At 40.5% G+C, this 11,546-nt stretch overlaps 1 protein-coding gene across 5 annotated transcripts in view; it reads left to right on the top strand.

Annotated features, from left to right (window-relative positions):
- RALB (RAS like proto-oncogene B) overlaps window positions 1-11,546 on the top strand; it is a 55,794-nt gene that overhangs the window by 10,738 nt on the left and 33,510 nt on the right. For 4 of the 5 annotated variants that reach the window (XR_001556577.2, XR_004307874.1, XR_004307876.1 and 1 more), the window contains 4 exons: window positions 1,275-1,326; window positions 2,087-2,149; window positions 4,889-5,749; window positions 9,034-9,164. The gene's annotated coding sequence lies outside the window, so the exon portion shown is untranslated. Of the gene's footprint in view, window positions 1-1,274; window positions 1,327-2,086; window positions 2,150-4,888; window positions 5,750-9,033; window positions 9,165-11,546 lie in introns of those variants that run through there. The other variant, XM_015868637.2, reaches the window with a different exon arrangement.

Below are 11,546 nucleotides of genomic sequence, written 5' to 3'. Positions count from 1 at the left end.
GAATATCCGCTGGATGGCACTCTTGCGCCATCGAGTACGTAAGCACTTGTGATTTTATTTGGCTGCAAATACAGACGTCTTTCAAAGACAAAGAACCGAGTTCAGTTCTGTATGCTGTCATAAATTTGGAGTGACTTCACGTGAAGCATTCAGTTTAATTTAGAATTGCAGCGTAGCTGAGGGAAGAATCCGAACCAGATGTTGAGAGGCAGTATTGTGGTTATTGGTTCTGCCAGTAAAGTTTTGAACAATTTATGAAACTTAAATTCAAAGAGCAGGCAAAGAGGCTGTGGTCAGAAAAGACCAAGGGCACACAGCTTCAGTTCTTCTGTGCTGCTGGAGGCTGCACTGAATTCTAATAATTGACCCGGACGGCTTTACGTGCCAGTGGTTTTTACTCTTAAATCTGCTGTATCATACATACCATTCCATAAAGATAGAAGAAAGATCTTTTATGGCTGGCTGTAAAACAAGAAGCTATCTTAATTCCAGAAGTCAACATTTGAAGTCGTTGTTTAAACAGTTGCCAGTTTCTGTTTGGAGAATGTTTCAGTATTTTCTAACCCTAAATACTAGGGCTTTATTTTGAAACATTTTTAAAAGATCTATTTTCACATGATTTTTATTTATTTTTTTAAAAATAAATTCTAGTTTTATAAAAAGTATTCATATTTTGGATTAAATCTGCATTTTTTAGATGCTGTGATTATCGCAGAGCTCTGGTGAAATAGATTCACATCCACAAGAACCCTTTAACAAGGATAGCGCATTTGGCTTAGCTTACTGTACATGTGTTGTGTATGAATGCAGGGCGTGGAAGAATACCAGGCATTTTGATGATCAGCGAAATGTCTTCATGAAATTTGTGCTTCTGCTTCCTCTCTTTCCCCTGTAAAGATCTCTGGTTCTCCCAGATCCGAATCTGTGCACCACTCTGAATACCAGGGATTCTGCTAAGTTCAAGTGCGCTTTCAAGTGCACTTTCTCTACATCCGCTTCCTCTAGAACCAGTGAAAGAGTAGTACTTAGCATAAGTTGAACAGCTTTCTATTTTGGAACCGGTAACATATCTCTGGTTTTGGTAAGGGAAGGAAGTACCAGGGAGGTGGTTGAGTCACCATCCCTGAACATGTTTAAAAACCGTTTGGATGCGGTGCTCGGGGACATGATTTAGCGGAAGGTTGTTAGAGTTAGGGTAGCACGGTTAGGTTGTGGTTAGACTCGATGATCTTGAAGGTCTTTTCCAACCTGAGCAATTCTGTGATTCTTGGCAGATTTCCCTTACCCGTGCTGAGTGTACTCAGAGGCGAATATGACAGGATTCAGGTAAGCATGTTGAAGGACACCTATCCTGCCCTCCCTAGTTTTGGCTTGTTCTGGGAGTCTCCATGGCCTTAGCAGAATTTGGTCAGGCTGGGAAGATACTATGAATTAAGGAATGGCTCTTACGGCTGAACAACTCAGCAACTTGAATCTGTTCAGAGAACATGATGGAAACTTCCCACACTTCTGCCCCTCCATCTCTCCACTTAATGCTGGGACTTGCAGCATCCACAGTTGATAGGGTGATCTGCAGTTACCCCATAAAGAATGTGCATCTCCCCTCTGCACTAGATATCGTGCAGCTGGTAGCTGAGAGAGATTCTCTGTCACAGAGAGCTTACAAGCTCCAGGTAGCACAAGTGGAGGACTGGGGGCCAGAGAAATCAAGTGGTTTGCCCAAGGTCACATGCTAAATCCGTGGCAGCGTTAATCTACCCAATCTGATTATCTAATGCATGTAGGCACCAAGGCATGTTCTGGTGTATGTGTGAACCACAGGAATGCTAAAACTGGGGAAGTTCATTTCAGGTTAAAAAAAAAACAACAACAACAAAAACAAAACAAAGAGAGAATTACAAAGAAATAAGGGATAAAAGTGGGATGCTTGGCACTACTGGAAGAATAGCAAGAAATTTTCACTTTTCCATTCTTTGAATGCTTTGGAAATGCATAAACTCATGGGATCTGCATTTTAAAATGTTGTTGCAAACTGGAATAACATCTGTTAAATGCAGCCAAGAAACATCTGGTTTTCCCTTCCCAGAACCCTATGCCGAGGCAGCCGTTTTCCTGTCAGCTATGACGAGGAGTGAAATCAGTTCAACAGGTCAGTTCTCTCTATTGCTGAGTGCTACGTTTCCTAATAAAACAGTGGCCAATAATGAGAGTAGTAAGGGGGAAAAAAGATTCTCTGTAATGTACATGTTAGTCTAAAAACCAAACTACAAATAAACCAAAATAATGTTTTGCTTCAGACCAAGTTAAATAACTGGTAAGAGCAGAGCTATCGAGAATTAGAAAGAGCACCAAGGACTGTATGGAACTGTAAGGTTTATTAATCCACGAATGGTCTATCATCCATCAGTGGGAATAACAGTTCCACTCAAAACAGTGTGAAAATCTCACATTGGTGGTCACTGGGCTTTGGGTTTGTCTATCTCTGAAACGGTGGCCTAGAGGAAGCTGGTGACTTTCTGCTATGAGCATTTTGGTGAGGCAAAATGGCAATGCTTTTGGTCACTGGAGCCATATTTCTTATAACGTGTTAAAACTCACTTGCCTGAAGAGCAAAACTAGTTGGGAGTAGAATTTCTTCTTTTTCTCAGTTGTGACCTTTTTCCTTCATTGTCTCTGAAATTATAACACTAAGGAAATGAGTCCTAATCTGAGTTTCCAAAATGGAATTAGAGATGCGGTCCTTTCTGTGGCAGGGCCTTGCAAAGTGCTGATGGTGTGAATTAGCTCCTGGGGTCAGGCTTGTGTGCACAGAGGAAACTTGCTAAAGGCTGATAGAGTGCAGGAAGGGAAAAGGGAGTTGTACAGCCTGTGGGCAGTTGCTAGCAGCTTCCTGACACTATTTACTCGGTAAAACCTTTTGTTTCCTTTAGTGCATTGTTTGTCTTTGCTCTCTCCATCACCAGGGTTGAGTGTCTGCATTGTTCTTGTGTCTGTTGTACATTGCCCTACGCTCTGATTCAGACTGATACTGAAGTGACTGTTCCCCAGCCAGTCTGTTGTTATCTAAAACCACATAGTGATATGGCCCACTCATACCCCAACTGAACTACAGCCAAATGCATTCTTTAATTAAATTAAAATCTGGTCTGACTGCCAAGATTGTGCTGTTTTACTTCATGAATAGCAAGAAAAGGCTACAATACATGCATACGGAAAATGCTGTTGACAATGAATAGTTGGAATGTACCAGTTTACTCCGTGATCCATGGGTTTGTAGCCTATTTTGCTCAATGTTGTCTCCATCTGTTCTCTTCAGCCTCACCTGACTTTTGTATTTTGTATTCAGCATAGATGAATGTATCTAACCACAGTGCTCGGAACTGCTGTGTTTTATAGAATCGTGCTCAACGGTTTTTGAAGAACCAGCATTAATTACAGAAGAAATCTCACATGCTGTGAATGTTTCTGCACAGCTTGTGCTCCAACTTAGTCACTGGTTAATTTTGGATTTTCTCCTATCTGCAGCTTTATGTAGGAACGAGGGACATCTAGTGGCTCCATGGAATATAGCAAATGTAGATAAGCTCATGAAGGTGTGTTGTCAAAGCAGTCAGTACAGTGAATATCAAAGATCTTCCCACTGCTTGAGTGCAATTTGAATATATTAAATGACTTTATCTTCGATGACAATACTATAGGATTTGTTTTATTTTTGTGTTTCTGCCTGCTTGTGAAAAGGTGAGCAGATTCTGAAATGTATGTAGGTTAAAATGTATTTGCCACCTATTTTGAGGAGGACATACTTTCATTCACTAGAAGAAGCTGGGTAATGGGATGGATGGACAACAAAGAACAACTTAATCATTTTATGCACAGTAATTCAGGATGTGATTAATGAGACCAGGTGATAACTGATTGCTTACAATGACTAAGAATAACTGCAAAAAAAGACTAGCTAAATGGATTATTTCTCTTCTTCTGAAATGATTTGCCTGTTTTATCTGTCTCACCTGAAATGCTGATAAAACCTGGAAGCCATAGGAGTGTGATCAGACTAAAAAAACCAAAACTAATCACTTGCTATTTTGCAAAGATGTGTAACTTGAGGTTTTTTCTAAGGACACAAATTGATGACTAAGAAAGTCTGTTGCTAAACAAGTGTTTTTTGTTTTTTTCCTCTCTTTTTGCTCTGAACAGGCAAGGTAGAAGCTTGTAGGCCATGGTAAAACTAAGAAAATCAGCATGAAGCAAGCAGAGAGTTCTCCCACTCTGATACATCAGTAGCCCACATCTTACAGTGAGGTTCAGAGGATTCCCAACCCATCTATATGTCTTTAAAATGATACAGGAGCATTTATTGAAGCAGTGCTCAGGATTGTGTCAGGACTTGGGGACTCAGAGACAAATCCAGTGGTTCAGGCTAATGTGGAGCAGGGTTGAGTTTATGGAGTTCGTTGGTTCATCAAGACTCACTGGAAGTGAGGACTTTATACAGTTTTTGGGATTAACAAGTAGTGAACACATCAAGAAACTGATAGCTCCTGCGTTATTAAGATTAATGAAGGCTTTTCTTTGGTCAGAGAAGCAAGCAGCCTTTATAATTGTGATACAAATCCCAGTGTAAACTCCCGAGGCATTATGCACTAGAATGTGCAAGGTTATATTGCTGGGGTCCCACTTGTCTCCAAATTTTTCAACCATACTTAATTGTGCAGGGACACTACAATGAAAAGAGCTTCCAGAAAGATTTTACTGTTTGGGCCTTTAGCAACAGCTGTATTTTGGATGTGAGTATAGCTATAGCAAAACCCATCTGTTGACAATATTCAGACTACACTTAGCAGTACTAGGGAAAAATTGACCAAATAATCCAGTCTTTCTTCTCCAGACATTTCTGGGAAAGAATGGCAACACTGACGTATTCCTGACCCTGTGAAATACCTGATGCAAGTGGGATCTACTACCGGAGTCAAGAAAAAGAAGTGGGCTGGCATTTTAATGAATGTTTGTTGAATGGGAAGGTAACAGCTTCTTAAATCTCTACTTATCTTTGCCACTGCAAGGTTGTGGTTACAATCTTACCGCTTTGTAGATTGATAGGGCACTACAAAAGAAATGAATCTGAAGTTACATCAGATTCTGCCTGGGTAGAAGAGATCTAGGAAAGTTTAACGATCCTGTACTGGCCCAAGCATGGGTGAAAAGAGAGTGTACTTTCAGGAAAGGTTGGAGTCCTTGCATGGACTGTGAGTGAAAATGGTAGATGGGAGAGCTGAGATCCAAGACCTGACGTCCCTCAGGCATAAGGTCTCTTACTGTGCTGGAAATCAGCCTGGAATTCCTTTGCTTTTGCTTCTGCTTTTGTTAGAGTGCCAACAGCAAAAAAGCTGTGACTGCTAAACTCAGAAGACACACAGGATTTCCCCTCCTGCTGCCCTACTGCTTTGACTTAGGCAGTGATGGGTACATATTTCTAACTAGTGCAGACAGATACAAATTTCCTTTAACTAATCTTCCTCTGGCAAGGTGAGTCATCATATAGAAAAAGTTGTTTCTGCTTGTTCTGTGTTCAGATCGTGGTCCAGTCCAAGCTCCAAAAAAGACCAAGCCAGTAGCATTAACAACTCTGACCCTCGTAGTTCTTTCATAGTACCTGAGGGAAAGCTGGAGAGATGTCTGTAGCTGCAAGCTTTCTGCAGGGAATGATCTTCCTTGGAAAATACTTTGAAAGAAGCTGGCAAGAATCCTGGTAAGAACTTAGCCTTTTCTGTCCATGTTTCCTCATCTGTCAAAACACGGCATAAGCTTTCCCTCATTCACAACGTTATTGTGAGGATTCATCAGTTAACATGTTTACATCACTGAATAGGATTTCCTATTCTAAATCACCTAGACTTTAGTGCCTAGGAACACAAATGCATCTCAGCATTCCTAAAGACCTTTTCCCTCTTTTCTCGTACCCAAATTCTTTTTTGCTTTCTGCTACTGCAAAATGCAGTTGATGCTAGAGTTGAACTCAGACACCTGAAAGCAATTTCTACAGTCAGACTGAATTTTCCTGAGCAATGAAGTAATAAGCAAAGGAAAAGTAATTCTTCGGTTTCTGATTTTCCTTTTCATTTCTGTTAGAAATGATTTACTCATCGTTGTGCTTGTGACTAAAATTTCTCAGGACTTCTCTGACTGCTCAGTGTTATCATGAGAAACAATCTTAATGTATGCAATGAAGAACAATCTTATCATACACTAATGAAACACCTTTTGTTTGAGAGATCTCTGAGAGGATTAATTGTGACCTAAAGTGGAGTTATCTATGAATATAGCTCCAGTTCAAGTACCAAGTGTGTGTTTTGTATGCTACTGGAGTTGTACCACTTGCCACAGTAAGGCAACTTTCTCTGGAACAGAAAATAGCAGAAGACCAAAATGTTTCCAGTACCTCAGACACAAAGTGAACTATTCAACTGAAATCGCATATGCTACCTAAGAAAGCAAAATGATGTGCAAGCACCTTTAATCAACTTCATGACATAGCTATCAAGATATTTTTGGTAAATTTATTTGGGGATGTGAGCCACCCAAACCTGGAGGTGATGACCACAGTTGTAGTCTTGCTGCTTTCTGATCACCAGAGTTATCTTCCCACACACATCCTACCCTCGCCTGTGAAACATGCCATTATTTTCTCTTTCCCTGCCATGATCCCTCTGCATCTTTCTTGCTCTCTCACTGCCTTCTGTAAAACTACACTCCTGGATTTTTTTCCTCATTTCCACACATTGTAGTTTATTCCCATCTTTTCCCCCAAACTCTGAGCTACTTCTCCACCCAACTGTCAAGTACTGTATGCTAACAAAGGGGAAAATTCACAGCCTTACACTGGCAAAGAGGAACATGAATTACACTTTGTATGCACTTCACAGAGAAAGTGCTCAAACCCTTCAACAAGGTGCCCAGTGAAACTGGAAGTTTCTGCCTTAGAGAGATTCACATGCAGACTGAACAAGGCCCTGAGCAACCTGACCTAACTCTGAAGTTAGCCCCGTCCCAATTGGGAAATGAATAGATGATCTGCAAAGGTTCCTTCTCATCAAAATTAATTTCTGATTCCATAATTCTAACTAGAAGGAAAATAGGGAAAAGAAGTAAGAATTTAAGAGAAAGATGGATTTCTGGCAAGAGAAAAAAGGAACACCACAAAACAAAGCAGAGCCATGCAGAGCTGGTCTGCTTTTCATCTTCCTTGCTCTGGAGTAATTCAGGATGAAGTCAGATGAATGTTAAAATTAGCAGAGAACTGAGAAGAGAATCAATACCAACATACCTGCGGTTACTTTAGGTTTGCTTTATCTGCCTGAACCATGGTAGCAGAGCAGGGAACTTCTCAAACTCTGCAGAAGTAAATGTGTTTATTAGTGATTTTAATCCTCATTCCTCAGTCTCCTAAACAAGTCGTTATGACTGCAATTTTTGATGTAACCCTCTTCACTGCACAGGACAACAAAGGATGAGTAAACCCTAAATCAGAACTAGCACTAATTAGAAAATTTCCTCGAGTCTTGATGAAGAAAACAGTTTTGTGTTCCAGTTTATTTCCCTATTACTGTTTTTAAAAGGTTTATTTAAGAGACGCATCGCTACTGGATAAACTAACATTGATATTAACATCATCTGTTTAATAAATGTCATCATATAAAGTATTGTTCTCCCACTATCCTCTTAGACAGAACAAGCTCCTGACATTGGAAGTCCACTAAGAAAATGCACAAATAGAACAAGAAATCTGGCAGCAAAATATTTCTGTTCCAATGTAATACAATACAGCTGAAAGGGCAACACCCTGGTGTGCAGCTCCATAAAAGTGTTCACCCAACAAACACTGAAACACAGAACCCCCAAAGGTAGGCTGTTAAACCAAAAGTCAGTGCAGGAGCTTGAAAATGACAGTGACCTACGATGGATGATCTTAATGCTGAACTTGGAATTAACTGCATGAAAATATCACAGGATTTTTTTTAACACAAAAATGGAAATCTGAAAGGCAATTGCAACGGCCTAACAGAGTATTTAGCAATTCCAAATATGACGTAAAAATGTCGTGTGCTTGAAGAATGCAGTAAGTTTACCCCTCATAGTGTTTTGTGAGGCTGTAACAGAAACAAAAGTACCCTGGCAACCTGAGAAAATATTCTGTATTAGTCACTTGATAAAACCGGACAAAACCAATAAGCTTTCAGGCATGTGGGTGCTTCTTCAGATCTGAAATAGAAACTGCTGATTTCAAAGATAAATTCAGGTTAAGAACAATAGTGTCAAGGTAGGACATCTGCTTTGCTTTGAGTGTTTACTAATTTCTTTTCTTTAGGCTTGGGAAGTAAATGATGACCTGGGAAATAAATTAATAGCAATACAGCCCAGTAGATGGGTAATTATTTCTGAAGTAAGCTTGCAATTAGAAGGGGACCAAGGAGTAAAACTTATCCCAACACAAAATCACATTCACTTCCCATGAGATTTGCAAGCCTTTTTGCTTACATTCCCTTAGAAAATGTTAAATGGAGTCCTAAGTCACTTGGGTGTTTTAGGTGATATTACTTTCACTGGAAAAGACAATATAGAAGTCAGGGAAATGCCAAGGAGTGGATGCTCTTGAGTTTATGCTGGTTATGCACTCCCGGCAGTGGCTGTGGGAGCTGACAGTGTGCAAATCTGTGTTTAGCAAGGTCAAGGCTTGAGATGTCACATACACACAGACCATAGAGGGAACAGAGCAGCGCTCCAAGGTGGCTCATTTGTAATACATCTCTCAGGCTACTCCTAGCAATGAGGTAAATATTGTTTTCTAAATTTGTCATTTCTATTCATTGAAACTGTTTTGAGAGAGGGTTGGGAAGGCAAAGCAGGAATGTCATTCTCTGTTATTGGCCATTCAGGAGTTTTGAAGCTGTTACTTCTTCATTCACCTACAGCAGTTTCTTTGTTTTCACAATGAGCACATGATATCATATCCTGAGCCCTTCCCTTTTTGCACAGCTCTGCAAAGCAAGAGGAGGAGTCCGGCCCTGGCCAGCGTTACCCTGCTCAGAACACTGGATCTGCTCCTGCCATCCCCTGCCTGCTGCTCCCTGGGGAACCACGGCTCTGGGACAGGCTCCTTTGGCACGGTGAGTATCAGCTATGAAAGAAGATGGTCTAAATAGCTTGTGAGGTGGTGCTGGAGAAGGATCAGCTCTGTGTTTGTGTATGTGTGCAGTCAGTGACACAAACACACGTGAAACGAGAACTCGCATTTTCCAACACTGAGGTGAGAAGCACAAGCTGTTTCCTGGCCCAGCTGGAGTGAGAAAAGGAGAGCAGCAATGGGGAGGGCTCTTGGGGTACACGGACTGGCTCACAATAGGGGCAAGGTGCAGGAATAGGACAAGGTGCATGCACCCTGTGAGCCTACCTGCTGTGGGTAAGACAGGAAAAAACAGATGCTGAAATTTATGCAGAAGAAGCTTCAGAGTGAGCACGTGGCATTGTGTTAAGGCTGGATGACAAGCACCTCTTGTTTATTCTTAGTCTGGTTTGCCTTAATGAATGCAGTAGAGCTAGCTAGTAATAAGCAATATACGAAGAGAATAAAAGAACCAGTCTTCTATGCTGGTTCCCACTCATCCTTGGGGCATACAGGCCAAGTAAACACATGAATAGTGAGTCATTGATTTCTTTTAATAAAACTTCATAACCTTTGCTCTGCAATGCAGAGAGAATGGAGGATTTAATGGAAAGGTTCTGCCACTCCCGGTGGAGGGACCAAAGTTTTGTCTGGATGTCTCTGCCATGCTGAGTAGAGATGTATTAGCTATATTAAATATATATTTATGATCAATTAGTGTACGAGTAGGTTAGTATGTTCTGGAATTTACATTGTAGAAATGTTACAATAAAAGTAAATGATCCACTTACATTCCTATTTACCAAATTATGTCATAGAATTTATTTCTTAATCTGAAAGGTTGCTTTTAAAAGAATGGAAACCCCAGGGGGCACTTGTCCATACTAAAGTAACAAACCACATCATATCAGAGCTTGGTGAGAGGTTTAAGATACTGGTTTACCTACTGGCCTCACTCTGTTTTGAGTGGAACCTACAGAAAGCAGCAGTGATGTTTAGGAATATAAAAATAACAACAACTGGCTTTAGGAAAAGGCAAATAAACTGCATCCTTTCCCCAAACAGTGTTTGGTACAAGCAGCATTACAAGAAACATGTAACTTGTGAATATGTCGTTGATTGCTCTATACTATCCATTTCTCTTTGCACATTGTGGTTTTGATTGTTTCATTTCTGGGGTCACAGAACAACAGCAGTAGAAACTGTTGCCTTATATCACCTCAGCTGCATTCTCATAAGAGAAAAAGCCACCTTTGTCTTTAATTGAAGAGAGAATCATATATTTTTCTTATTAGTTGCAGTTTAGTCAGTGTCTAGTTTGTTTGTATGCTTTTTATTTTCAATTTATAAACTCTTCTCAAGGGCTCCACCCACAGTTTTTCCTGTTGTTAATTGTTTTGTTGTCATGCCTAAAAAATTCAGAGATGAAAGAAAAGTGAGCTTCCTTTATAGAAACCACCCAGCTCTGCTCCTGTATCCTGTTTATAAGTGTGTTTAATAATAAATTTTCCACCACTTTACATCCAAGAACTTTTAGGTATGCAGCAAACATTTAATTAATCTCAGAAAGAATGTGTGAGGTTGGTTCCCTCATTTTACAGGTGAGATGGAGAGTGAGGCAGTTAAATTAAGTGACTTGACTAATATCACACTTTGAGTCAGTGCTAATGCTGAAAATAGAATTTATGTCTTCAGGTTCCCTGCCCCGTGCTTTAATCATCATACCAGACCTGACTCTAAACTTGAGCAAATTCCTTGAATGATTGAAATAAATATTCTCAGTTGCACGTTGTATTATTATGTCTGGGGAGACCTCATTGTGGCCTTCCAATACTTGAAGGGAGCATATAAACAGGAGGGGGGACAGCTGTTTACGAGGGTGTACAGTGACATGACATGGGGAAATGGTTTAAAACTGAGACAGGAGATGTTTAGGTTACATATTAGGAGAAGGTTTTTCACCCAGAGGGTGGTGACGCACTGGAACAGGTTGCCCAAGGAGTTTGTGGATGTCCCAACCCTAGAGGCATTCAAGGCCAGGCTGGATGTGGCTCTGGGCAGCCTGGTCTGGTGTTTGGAGACCCTGCACATAGCATGGGGGGTGGAACTGGATGATCACTGTGGTCCTTTTCAATCCAGGCCATTCTGTGATTCTATCTTACTATGATTTTCCAAAGTCTTCCATGCTTAGGACTCTTTTAGTCTTTTTTTGTTCAGATGTAGCTTCAGATATCAGCTGCGTATATTTTGCCTATAGTAATCCTGAACTTTAAAAATATACTCAGAGATCTCTGAAAAAGAAAAAGGATAAGGAATGCACTTAGAACACACAGCAGTCTCACTGATGGGAATGCAGCAATGCTGTTGTTCATACTTTCAACAGCAT

Source organism: Coturnix japonica, chromosome 7 (genome assembly GCF_001577835.2).
Source record: "Coturnix japonica isolate 7356 chromosome 7, Coturnix japonica 2.1, whole genome shotgun sequence".
NCBI lineage: Eukaryota > Metazoa > Chordata > Aves > Galliformes > Phasianidae > Coturnix > Coturnix japonica.
The sequence above is the reverse complement of the archived record's forward strand: the minus strand, read 5'-3'. Positions and strand labels throughout refer to the sequence as shown.